General features: G+C 38.2%; 1 pseudogene; it reads right to left on the bottom strand.

The window, feature by feature from the left end:
* Positions 1-615: 615 nt before the first annotated feature.
* Positions 616-1,721, bottom strand: LOC103681585 (annotated as a pseudogene).
* Positions 1,722-5,414: the final 3,693 nt, after the last annotated feature.

Raw genomic sequence — 5,414 nt, 5'->3', positions numbered from 1 at the left:
CTTTTTTGTTTTTTTGTTTTTGTTTTTTTGCAAGTGACTATGGTAAACATGGTAGACACAAGCTGTGTAAGAGGAAAGGATCCTAATGTGTAGAAAAATCCCATGATTAGCTATAACCACCAGTACGTCAATGTCTGCATTCTCAGGAAGAGCAGGGAAGGTAGTGAGATACAAAGGAATGATGCTCACAAAAGGGAAGCACATGGTCTCAGATTTTTCTGTTTAAAATTTAAGTAAATAGCTGTTGTGGCTAAGAGTAGATTTTCCATAGGAATAGTATTCAGTAAATCAAAAGAAAAAAATACTCACTGTGATATATTTTATTTGAAAAGAAATTTTTCATAGCAGATCCATGTAATCTTATGAAATAAGTGAGAATGTCCAAATATTTCATATCCAAGGTTAGGAATAACATTGAGAAAGTAGGAAAATGACAAAGGGAAAATCTCTAGGATATCAGAGATATCACAAAATTTAATTAAGTAAATTATATAAATTATACAGATAGGGTGAGATAAAAAATAAAAATTATAGTAAAAAAAAATGAGATATGTTCCACCTCAACAATCTGCAACAAGGAATCTCAATATTTAGCTCATGCTTTGAGCTCTGCAATCATGGGCACCTCTTTAGCCCCAGGACAATTGGCCCTTTCAGAGCTGCCATCCCAGAGAATCTCATCAGAGCCCTCTTTATGTCTGTGTTCCTCAGGCTGTAGATGAAGGGGTTCAGCGTGGGCGTGACCACCGTGTACATCACCGAGGCCACAGCACTTGCGTGGGAGCTCTGGGGAGCAGCAGAGCTAAGGTACACACCGAGAATCATGCAATAAAATAAGGAGACAACGGAGAGGTGAGATGCACAGGTGGAAAATGCTTTATACTTGCCCTGAGCTGATGATATTCTACGTATGGAGGAAACAATCTTAGAATAAGAGTAAAGAATCCCAATGAAGGCACCACCACCCAGCAACAAAGCTCCAAAATACATCACCATGTTATTCAGAAAGGTGTCAGAGCAGGAGAGTTGGATCATCTGATTGAGTTCACAGAAAAAGTGGGGGATTTCCACCTCTGTACAGAAGGACAGCCGCAACACCACTAAAGTTTCTAACAAGGAGTGCAAGAGACTTATGATCCAGGTCACTAGAACCAGCAGTCCACAGAGCCAGGGATGACCGTGTAGTGCAGGGGGTGACAGATGGCCACAAAGCGGTCATAGGCCATCACAGTCAGGAGAAAGACATCTAATCCTGCAAAGAGTATGAAAAAATACATCTGTGTGATGCAGCCATCATAGGTTATGACTTTGCTCTGAGTCTGGATGTTCAGCAGCATCTTGGGGACGGTGGTGGAGGTGAAACAGATGTCTACAAAGGACAGGGTGGCCAGGAAGAAGTACATGGGGGTGTGGAGGTGGGAGTCAGAGCTGACGGCCAGGATGAGGAGCAGGTTTCCAAACACAGTGATCAGGTACATGGAGAGGAAAAGCTCAAATATGAGGGGCTGCAGTTCCGGTTTCTCTGATAATCCCAGAATCTGAAACTCTAAATTTCTTGTATCATTTCCTGGGTCCATGTGGTGGAGGTGACTACCACTATAGGGGAAAATAACATGACTAATTTTCACACATAGTCACTGCTCACATTGTGGAAATGCAACAATTTATATTTTCCAGTCAGGAAACCAATTACATATAAGGCAAACAATGAATCATGGAACACTGCATCAAAAACTATTGATGTACTGTATGGTGACTAACATGACATAATAATAATAAAAAATAAGAAACTAATTGCAATATTTTTGAATGGATTTGGGTCCCTTGAGATGATCCCCACTTCCTCTCTGGTTATGAATTTCCATCCCAACATCAGATTTTTCTGAAAGTTCAGGTATTGTACACTTTTATCAAGAAATCATTTCATGAACTTGAGGAATATATAGAGTGTTGACCATGTCTTGGAAATTCCTAGTCATACAGTAGAGGGTGCTGAAAAGCAAAAGTTTCTACAATTCAATGATTGTGATAGGATAGAAGCAGATATAAAAAATTAAATAATTGTAAGATGGTGACAGATGCTATGAAGAAAATGGAAGCAGGTTGTAGGAGAAAGTGGATGGGTGTTATGTTGGGTGTTCAGTCAAGACTGGCTAAGAAGGTGACATTTGAATAGAGACCTCAAGGAAAAAAGGGTGGAAGATGGGAGGTCTTCCTGGCAGAGGGAACTGTCAGTGCAAGGGCTTTAAGAAAGTGTTTCTGTCAGAAAATTAAGGCTCAGAAGGGAGCCAGTGTGTTGAGGGGAATGGGCAAGTGGGAGAGTGAGGAGAGGTGGTCGCAGTGAATTTTGGAGAACCATATGGCCTCATAGCTGCTTAAATTTCAAGACACAGCGACTTCCTCATCCACACTACATACCTCTTGCACTTTTTGATCTGGTTGCAATAGCATCTTGTCCATTGACACCCTTCCTTAGTATCATGTATTGATGAAGTTTGGCCTGTGTATTATAACGGTCACCTTGTAATAGAAGATCCCATGTATTCCTGCTCTGAGGACCACTCTCACTCATCAAGGTGCCCATGCACATGTGCACACACACACACTCACATTCACAGCACATCATGTCCTCCCGTTGTTTGTTGTTCTATGTCCTTCTCATCTCCCCCATGCCTGCCCCAACACAGTGTTTAGGATATGAATGCATACACATCAAATTACCTTTCCATCAGGAATGTAGAAATAAGACCCAAAAATTCCTATTCATAGCTTCCCAGGGACAAATCATCTTGGGGCTACATTTTGGAGTGGCCACTTTCTGACCTGTGTGTAAAGAAACATAAATAATTGTGTTCAATAAAGGAGGGGGAGAGGGAGAGGGAGAAATGAGAGGGACATAAAGAGTAAAATGATCTAATAAGCGCAGTTTTCTTGACAGACTGTGAGGAAGGAAAGCTGCTTTGGTGGTAGTGACTTCAGGTCCTGGTTACATCTCATTTATACCCAGCAAAAATAATAAAAGAGCAAAATTAAATTTGTTCACAGCACAAAGTAGCGACATCTTTATGGTGTGAAACACCTTACAGATTGAACATCACAAGAGAAAAATGAGTAAAAAGAATAAACCAACACTTCACAAAATCTGGGTGCTTTTATTACCAGATAGATGACTTGTTTTTCCTGTGCCTATTCCATATTTATTTGACCAGTTGGTTTTTATTTGGTCCAATAGAGGATGAGGTGAGTCCCTTTATCACTTTTCTTACATGACATCTGTTTTGTGTTTACTTGTCATTCTCACCCTATGGGTTTTAGTCACATTCTTGACAAGTCCGATGAGCACAACTGCTATGGTTCTGTTCCTTTCCCAAAATGCAAAAGGCTTCACAGACTCTAGACAATCCTACACACCTCATGGCAATCTGTCCTCTTACTCTGAGTACACTTCATGTGACTTATCTGAGGACAGTATCTCGTGCTCACATTTATCTCACTGCACTCTTGTCTGTTACTGTGATGTAAGGACCAAAGGAGCAAGGACTTCACTTGTGCTGTTCATGTTTTTCTTTATGAGTGTGGATGTATATGCACTTATATAGAAACAAATGAAAGAAAATGAGACGTTATGAAATACAGAGAATGAGAGAGGTGATAAAACCAGGTTAAGGGGAGCAGTTTCAGTGTAACTTTATTCAACAAAAATAAGGGGAGTGTAGAGAATTAACTGAAACAGGATCTACAGGAGCGGTAATTCCACAAAATCAATATGAAGGAATATTAAAATTCCCCACGACCTTGAAATAGAAAGGTACAACATGTAAAGTTCTTAGAAATTTCTGGAATGTACCAGATGCTCTTTTGGTATGTGTTGAATGAATCAGGAATTAGAGCTCATTAAATATGTAGATTTAATACATGGCAAAGTTGCAATTCAGTTTTGCTGGAAAATGGATTATTGATGGAAATTGTGACAAAAGGCTTTCTACATGGAAGGAAGTGCAGTGGCTGCTTGTCTCACACACCTCACAAAAATCAGAAGGAGTAAACCCTCAGCGTAAGAGTAGCCATCCCATTTTAGATGCACATCCAGAAACCTACACATGAAATCCACAGGCAAAGCATTATAATTAAGGCAAAAAACTCAGAAGTAAGAAGATAGATTTAACTAAACAAAATTTAATACTATTTTATGACCAAAAATATCTCACTAAAAGTCAATAGAGAAACTGTGATTTATAACAATTATTTGAAATGCTGATAATTATAGATAAATCGGTATATAATATGTGGACATATAATAATAATATACAAATGTGCATGGTGATGAAATACAGGAATCTTTGCTCAAGCTTATTAACAGTTTAAAGACGCTACAAGAATTTCTTTCACACCCAACACCCTGAGAAAACAATTAAAGTGCTGTCACATTAATTGGGTTTGAAATTTTTAAACAAGTAGCAAATGTGTACTTTTTTTTTGCCGATTAATTTTTATCTTTTTAGAATAATATTTTTTATTATATTATGTTAGTCACCATACAGTACATCCCTGGTTTTTGATGCAAAGTTTGATGATTCATTAGTTGCGTATAACACCCAGTGCACCATGCAATACATGCCCTCCTTACTACCCATCTTTCTAATTTTGTTGTCAGAATTGTGTAGTGTTATAGTGCCTTGGGGAGGATCTGAAGAGAGTTAAAATATTAAAATATAGATGTTTTGGGGACATCTCACTGGCTCATTCAGTAGAGCATGGGACTCTTGAGCTTGGGGTTGTAAGTTCAAGCCCAATTTTGGGTGTAGAGATTACTTAAAAAAATAAATAAATAAAATAAAAAATAAAATAAAAATAAATAAATAAATAATAAAATAAAATAAAATAAATTAAAAAAATAAAATAAAAAATAAAAATAAAATAAAAAATAAATACAGATATGCTCTAACTCAGGGTTTCTCAGTCTGTGCACTACAGACATTCTGGGCCAGAGACTTCTCTGTGGTGGGCTGTGTTCTATGCATACAGGATGTTAGAGCATCCCTGGCCTCCGCACACCCCTCCCCAGTGTGACAACCCAAAAAGTCTTCTAACATTACTCAATGTCCCTGGGGACCTAATAACCTTTGGTTATGAAACATAGTTTTACCTATTTAAAACTATTTTGTAGCATTGATATAATCATAATTTAAGAAGGAAAAGATATGATACATCATCAGAAGTGTAAATGACACAGCCACACCATGAGATGTCATGTAAGTGTTGAAATCATGAATCAGCATTACACTGGTTGACTGGGGGACGTGTAGAAGGTATTCCCGAGTCAGAAAGACTGGGGGAGAAAATCTAGAAAGAAAGATTGTGCCAGAACATAAAGGTTACTTATGATTTGCATAGGTTTCTTTTCATAGATCCGA

The sequence above is a fragment of the Ursus maritimus genome, unplaced genomic scaffold (genome assembly GCF_017311325.1).
Source record: "Ursus maritimus isolate PB19 unplaced genomic scaffold, ASM1731132v1 scaffold_37, whole genome shotgun sequence".
NCBI classification, from domain to species: domain Eukaryota; kingdom Metazoa; phylum Chordata; class Mammalia; order Carnivora; family Ursidae; genus Ursus; species Ursus maritimus.
This window is presented reverse-complemented; position numbering and strand designations above follow the sequence as displayed.